An 8,691-nucleotide genomic window follows, 5' to 3' on the forward strand; every position below is an offset into this window, starting at 1 on the left:
GATAGATAGATAGATAGATAGATAGATAGATAGATAGATAGATAGATGGATAGATGAATAGATAGACCTGTGAGAGGAAAGACTCAAACATAGCCACTCTGCTTTTTCTTCAAGCACTTTTAAAATGAAAGACTAGACATTCACAAGACCAAATTGAAATGAAGACCAGAGCCCTCTAAATTAAGACTCCCTGTTCATGTAGAGCCCTCGTGGAGTCAGGGAAATCCCAGATATGGAAACTGAATAGTAAATTGTAGCTGTGTAAAAAAATTGTTTTTGAAAGATCATTAAATATCATTGGGCGTTAGATGCATACTCTTATGTCACTGACAGAAAGAAAAGTCATACCCAGCAACATGAGGCACAAAAGAGGCTGGCCTTGAATCTTCATGGTTAAACAGTGCGCAAGGCATTGTCGCTTCCCTCCCCATTGCCCTTCTCCTTTCTTTTTAATTCTTGTCAATGTCTGACATTCTTGGCAATCAACAATCTGCATTCCCCTGACAAAAGATAAGTGACAGGAATTGGAGGGCTTTTGTCTATTTTATCAACTGGATTACCCTTAGTGACTGTAAACCTGGCAGACAAGGAGCATCTGCTTAGCAAATGCTCGACTAGTAAATAAGTGAACTACTTTGCAGCAACTGAACACCATTGTTTATGAGATGAGGGGAGCATTTGCCTTTGTTTTCCAAATAAATAAAATCCCAAAGCTAGTTTTAGGCATAAGAAACAGGGCTTGTTCCTCTTGTATCACTTGATGTGAATACAATAAAATTCCTCAGAGGTATAAAAACACAAATAAAGAAAGCAAACGTGACTTTCCATTTCTCTTCTTCATTTTGTTAACATGGCAAATTTTCTGTAGTGGAGAGCATGAAAAAGTGAGAAAGAAAGGGCAAAAGCCCAGTCCAAATAAACAAATATAAGCAACCAACCAAACTTTTATTTCTCTCTATGGTGTGTCAAGCTAAATTGGACTCTGTATTATTTTAATTAAAAATAATCCTCTTGAGTAGAAATGGGAAAGAAAAAACCGTAATCACTGGGCAACCTGCAAATTACTTTAAATAGTATTTCTGGAGTCTTTTGCTGATAGCAAATGCTGGTTGCTAATAGTCTGTTATTTGAAGGAAAATTACGCCTTGCCATTTGCTTAATTTGCTATCTAGCGCACATTGACTTATTTAGATCTAATGGCTTTTGGCAGAATATGAACTTTGAACTTCCAGTTACAGTTACTAATGATTTCTATATGGTTAGTTTATCTTTAAGAAAATAAATACTGCTTTTTTTCTCCAGCTCTTTTTTTTTTTTTTTTTTTTTTTTTTTTTTGCTGTGAGGTATATATAATAAGTATATATACACAGAGATAAATTTAGAGAAGATTGTTTTCTACCTAATTTTATATTTGCACGTAATTAACTACTGTGTGATTTCAGTCCACTGTTATTCTCAGACATCTGCTGCAAACAGGTAGTCCCCCCCCAAAAAAACACACACACACACACACACACACACACACACTCAAAATTGGCATTTTGTTAATTGCTTCTAGTTTTAAGGAAAAACTCTAAGCCTACAGCTCTGAATTATGGGGTCTTTAAAACTTGAGGGTTTAAATGGCTCTGCATTTTAAGCTTCACTGAGCACTGGAGGAGGAAGACAAAGGCAATAATTGCCCATGAAATACATTCTAAATCAAGTTCTTAAGATTTCAGAAGATGGGAAATAAAATGATTACAAAATAGTTTCCACATGTACCAAGGAATAGCAGATTTTAAAAATAAAATAGTTTGAGAAATTTCATGCACCTAAGATCTCTGGGTTCATGCTATCTTTTTAAAATAAGCAATAGGTACTATGGAGCAGCTAAACCTGTTTTTTCTTTTTTTTCTATTTTGTATTTTGCTGCAAGGTTATAGTTAATCAACAAATAAGAATGATGTAAGCAGATAAGAAGTTCCTTTTATTGAAAGGACTAAGGTGATGAAATAAAATATATTTATTACAGACTTATCTGATATAAATTCCATTCAAAATTACATCTTCCAGGATTTTTTCCCATTGTTTTTTACCATCATTTTCATAGTGAATGTCTTGAAATTATAGTTCTTATTCATACTAAGTTCAATCCAGAAGGAAGAATGGGAAGAGGAAACCGAGGACAGAGGATTCTCTCAGGCACAGCACCATGAACCATAGTTCTGCTTTCTGCTTCATCTGTCAGTCAGTGTATTTTCCTTCAATATTAATTGAAATGTTCTGCAGTTTTTACAGTTGCTGGTTATCTCACAACAAAACACAAAGGGCTGCTCACATCTTTGGTGAATACAAGGCCAAAATAAGCAAGACATTTAATATAGTGCCGAAAACTTACTACCTGCAGGTATGAATGCCTACAGAAGTCCCAAAGTGATGTTCTGCCATACAAAGAAAGTGAAATATGGGGTTGTGTTCAGGATGTCCGTCCACTCAGGTGAGTATACACTTCAACAGTATGCTCATTCACAGATTGGTTCAATTTATATGTGATGGGCTGAACATGCTCAGTGTGAGATCACAGAAGAGGACAACACTGCTTCCGCATGTGATGCTCATGCTTACATCACTGATGGCAGATAGAGTGCCATGCTGCTGGACCACAGATAGAGCATGACAGGTCTCCTAAGACCATTGACGCTGAAAGAGACTTTTAGTGGAAACTAAAGAAAGGACGCTTTGTAGGTAAGTTAGGGGAGGAATTTGTCCCCATCCCTAGTTACTAACTTACCTGCCATAATTCCTAAGAGTCTGGGCAAATGTATAGCATTTAATAATTCTGAAATATATTTTCAATAAGTAGGCCTATAGAGATTGAAAATCTCCTTTGAATAGTCTTTGCTAAGGTTTGAAAATAAAATGTCCCTCATAGGCTAATGTATTTAAACAACTGGCCCCTGAAATAGGAACGCTATTTTGACAAACTGACAACTTTGGGATGAGCAGCCTAGCTGTTGGACTAGGCTATGGGGAACAGACCTTGAGGACTGCAGCTTGGATCTGTTCCATCTTCAGCTTTCTGATACACCAAGATATGAAGAATCCATACTGTAGGCCACTTCCATGAGCAGAGCCTAGCCACAAGCCATTGACATAGAGTTGAGCCAGCTGAAATGCTTTCCCTGACATGGTAGACTGCTATTCTGTGAAATAGAAATCCTGAGCCAAATCCTGCTTTCTTCAAGTTGCTATGGTTTGATAGTTTGTTGAGGTGCTGAGAAAAGTAACTACTCCAAAGGCATAAAAGCTCTTTGAGGTTGTGTTAAATTGCATATTCTAGTTAAATCTAGAATCTAGTTAAATGAGTTCAACCAGTTGAGCAGATTTAATCTTACTGTTTATAACAAGAGTGCAAGTGACCTTATACACTGCTTAAAATTTAAAGTACGTGTTTAGATGTGTGTATATGTGTGTGCATGCATGTATGTGTGTAGCCACGTGTCATAGTGCATATCTGGAAGTCATAGGACAACTTAAAGGTGGGAGTCATTTCTCTCTTTGCATCTTGTGGATTCTGGGAGTCAAACTCAGGCCATCAAGCTGTGTGGCAAGCACTGTTACCTTTTGAGCCATCTCATTAGTCTCTACTCCTCCTTTGATTGTATTAAAATATACATCTGTATTTCCAAAAGGCATTTTTACTGTATATTCCTGGAAATAAGTATATTTGCTACCAGTAAGAGGTCATGTTAATCCTCTTGTAGTCCAAGATGAACTACAGAAGAATTGTGAGTAAGGATTGTTTGAAGATTAAAACAAAGGTATCATATAGAGTTTTCTTAGTGTTACTCAGAATGACACAAATGGAACAATGTTTAATAGAATTAAAGCCATCAAGAAAGATAGGAAAGATTAGACTATGTGAAAAGGGGAAGACCTTCAACCTGACATCTAACTTGTGCTTCTTGTTAGATGAATCAAAAATTTCAACACAATTGGCAAAAACAGGGAAGATTCCCTATGAAAGAATAATTGTTTTTTTCCCTATGAGGTATCTTGAACAATATTATTAAAAACAAACCCAGGGCAGACTTGTTTAAGGACATATACAAATTTCATTTATAAAAGAAAATTATTTAAGATAAAAGACAAACCAGTTTTGAATTTTTGCTTAATATTTAAATCCCATCCTTTTCACAATGCAAATTCAAAAGTCACAAAAGCATATATGCAACTATTATTAGATAAACTCCTGATGCCATATTGTCATATACAGAGATCAGTGTATCTCTCTGTCCTCATCAGAGAAGCTTCTTCTTTCAGTGGATGGTAATTAACACAGAGAGCCACATCTGGGCAATGTGCCAAGAGTGGAAGACTTCAGCATGCTCATTCTTGAATGGATGTCTTCACCAACTGCACCCCCGCCCCCAAAGCTCAGTGATCTATGTGTGGAAGAGAGAGAGGAAAGATGGTGAGAGCCAAGCTGGTGGATAATTGTAAAGAAATAGCATCATGCAGACACAATGGAGCCAAAGTATATATGAACTCACAAAGACTGTAAGTAGACATTTCTAAGACCTACACAATGCTCAGGCCAAACAAAATCCCAGCATGAAAACGTGGCCACTTCACAAATAATAGCTTCTTCTTTTCTTCCTCTCTCACATATGCTTTCAGTCCCAACATGTGGGTCCTTCTCTTGTTGTTCATATGAAAAGGGAAATGCATTGAAAGTTTTGACTCTTCTAAAGCAGAGAGTTGTTTCATTACGCTTTCTTTGTTCATTCATTTATTTGTAGGTATGTATGTTTGGGAGAGGAATGGGTATCGGTGTACAAAATTCCATAAGAGTACCTCGTTTGTCCTTCTCTAGCCTCCTCTCCTCATTCCTTTAAACAAGAGTCTCTCCCTGAACTTGGGGCTACACTCATTTTCTTAGCTAAAATAGAAACCAGAATCTCCAAGGATCCTTATGTTTCCATCACCCATGGTGACAGGGTTACTGGCGCTTTCAAAGACACTTGGTTTGTTATACAGCTGTTAGGATACAAATTCCAGTCCTCACAAGTAGAGAGAAGACACTGCCAACCGTCCAGTCCTAGTTTAACATGACTTCTGAAAGTTTTTATTAATTTATTATTATTATTATTATTATTATTATTATTTATTACAGTTTATTCAAATTGTATCCTGGCTGTAGCCCTCTCCTTCATCTCACTCTGAAAAGCATTGGTGATGTTGTATGACCTAGAATCTCAAATATTCAGTTGAATTACTTTTTATGTAAAAACAAATATATCTATCTCAGTATGCAAATTGATTTTGTTTATTAAATGATAAAATTATGTGTAGCAAAGAATTATGTTCAAAGGTTTCTTTGTGATTTATTATCAGTAAATGTTTTGTTTGTATACATATGTATGCATACATATATACACACATACATATACATACTCATACAGTACATACACACATATATATATACACAAGCATGTCATATATACATACATAATATATACATACCCAGGGTTACCTAAAAATTTCTTGGACTAAAAGAGGAAAAGTGTAAATGCTCTAAGATCGTAATATAACCACTTCTAGAGAATATTCACAAGCTTCCATTTTCTTCTACTTTTTGCCTTACTACCATCAACTGTCACACCTCCTATTTTACAAGCCTAATTGTAGTTAACATTTAAGCTTCTAGAAGCTTCTAGAATCACAGCCTAGGCCCATGGGGGCTTACAAAGACTGAAGCACCTAGGCCCCCTACATAAATGTAGCCTTCAGGTGGGTCTCCTCACAAAGTCTATTGGGCTTCTCTGACATGGACTCTGTTCCCTGCTTTTGAATCAGTTTCCCCTAGCTGGGCTGCCTTTTCTCACCTCAGGGGCAGAGGATGTGTCAGAACATGTTGGTATGGAAAGGGATCCCCTTTTCTGAGGAGAATGGGAGGGGAGAAAGGGGAAGAGGGTAACAGGGTGGGACCAGGAGGAGAGAAGGGAGGGAACTTCGATCAGGATGTAAAGTGATTTTTTTTTTTAAAGCACATGACTGTAACTCTCTGCATACACACAATGCAAATCACACAAAGAGAAATATTCCCTCGGGGTGGAGAGGAGATGAGTCCATGTTTGTTCTGGAAGGCTGGGAGTGTTAAGTTGATTTGGTGGCTTAGGATGGGACATCTTTCACTATTTAGGATATATCAGCTTAAACAAAGAAACTGATGCTGATAGACCCAAAGCTTTAGGAAAACATGTTAAGATCTGGCCTAAAATTCATCTTAAAAGCCTAGACTGGTCAGCTACATGGTAGCCCTGATGGTAGAAGAAAAAGTCTATGAACCTTTGTCTCATATTAGTAGGTTAAGGAAGAGGCCTAGTTTGTTATCTTGATTCTCTATCTGTGGTCCATTCCCTAGCTGTCACTCTCTCAGAATTATCTAGCTCTTTGTCCTTCAAGAGTTACTTTTTATCTTCTGATACTGGATAGCCCTTTCAAACTCACTGTTATAGTAAGGTTGTATCTTTGAAACAAGTATAAGTACACAGAAGAAAATTGTCCACATATTGAATTAAAGTAGACTCAAGAAAATTGTAGGTCCTGAAAGTCAGCTTTTAAGATTACAGAAAGTATATGGGATTTTCAGTTTATCCTTCTGTCATCACAGTTCCTCAATTAGGGTGACAAATCTTATTCTTCTAGTATCTTTTGAGGATATTTCCTAGAATCCGTCCGTATTTGTGAAGTAAAATTTAATTTGTTCCTCCAAGGTTCTTTTCTGAGTCTTAATATAAAAGGGTCCCTGAGTTGATCTTAATGACAACCTTCTTTTCTACATTAGTTTTCCTCTCAAAGAACATTTGTGGAGGAAAATCACCTGCGGTGGGATACGGTGGGGATCAGGTAATTTCACATACTTAAAAGTTCAATTGGCATTAGTATCAAACACAAAATCAAAAGTACTGATTTCCTTCCAAATACTTCTCCCATTCTAGGATCTTGGATCTTACATATCTTCATCACATTCCTGCATGAATGGCTCAGAGAACAGGGCAGAGAAGTCAGAAGAAAGAATGTAGAAGCTAAAATATCAGGAAGTCTTCTGTGAATAATCTCTACAAGAATTGGCTACATAAATAAGAACTTAATACTTTTAAAGATACAGGTGCAGACTTTTTTCCAGCCTCAGGATTTAGAAACAGAGGTTCACCGACCATAGTGTAAATTACAAGTTATCACTTATTAGTCATACACACAGACACAGACAAACACACAGACACTCAAATATTAAATTAGACACACAGGCCAAAGACTGCATGGTGCCAAAACTCAAATATTAAATTAGACACACAGGCCAAAGACTGTATGGTGCCAAAGGGTCTAAGCAGCTGAGTTACCGTTATAATACCTTCTGTCCATTCACACCATCTTTAAAACAGTGAGGTGTATATAATCTAGACACTCAAAGGTAGTCTCAGTGAAGGAAAGTCAACTCACAAGATGTACACTGAGAAATAATAAATTCTGAGATCTTAAAATTGATAAATCTGCCTGAAAGAGAGAAACCAATATAAATCAATTTATACTAAATAAACCAGACAGGAATTATAGTATAGTAATTTAAGAGTTCAGCCATTTACTGCTCCAGGAAATAGTTTTCTAGCACCAACGGTACCTCAGGCACAGTGTCCTTTGTGAAGGCTTTTGGTTTCACCAGAAAGAATTTAAAAGCAAGATGGGAAGGAAACTTGAAAATAATTTTACTGGAGTTTGAGAGAGAAAACACTAGGGCAGGCAACCTAATGTTCTTGCCAGTTGCCGGAGAGAGAAAGCTGAGAAGATAAAGTTCTGCTTTCTTTGTTAGAAGTCAAGAACAGGCTCAACAATAGATGTTAGCTTGCAACTGAACCAACATCAGGGAAGTCGGCTTTCAATTTTACTGTTATCCTAAGAGAGATGAAACAAGGGGGAAAGAGAGATTATACTTTTGGAGTTAGTGGGCAGGCTTAGCAGTTAATCTGTAAGTGGTTTGTGTTGAGGCAATTTTTGTTGGGTAGTAAGTAACTTAAATAAGAGAATATTTATCATAACAGTTTTCAGGTACATCTTGTTTCTTTCCATCTTCCGAATTCACGCTGGTATTCTTCAAATTGCAAAAAAATGTTTTTCTCCTCATCACAGGTCTTGTACATTGTCTGGACAAGTTCGTGCTCCAACATTTGAAGGGTATTATCTACTACTGAGAAAGTCATTTGTCTCAGAGGTCGCTGATATATTGATAGTCATATGTTTTGAATGGTGTCTGTAGGGCAGATGGTTGCAGATAAATCGTTTGTGGCCCTTTCTTCCTGCCTAGTGTATCCCAATAACCTTTGAAATTCAGATGTTCATTTTGCAATAAAGTAATACATTTGTTTATATGGAAAGATAATGTTGAAACTGAGATGATCCACTCAGCGTTGTCTCAGGTTCTTCCCTTTAGTGTATGTCTAAGGAAAGCTGATTCATCAATGTCTGGCTTCATTTCTTGCTGAACTCATTCTCTTGCATTAAGTTAGAAATTGACATTTCTTCAGAAGTCTACTTTGTCCTCTTTGACCCTTTTTCTGTGTTTCATCCTAGCTGTTTGTGTCCATATGGATCCCTTCCTTCCTTCCTTCCTTCCTTCCTTCCTTCCTTCCTTCCTTCCTTCCTTCCTTC

The sequence above is a fragment of the Psammomys obesus genome, unplaced genomic scaffold (genome assembly GCF_907164565.1).
Source record: "Psammomys obesus unplaced genomic scaffold, mPsaObe1.curated_primary_1811, whole genome shotgun sequence".
In the NCBI taxonomy this organism is placed as follows: Eukaryota; Metazoa; Chordata; class Mammalia; order Rodentia; family Muridae; genus Psammomys; species Psammomys obesus.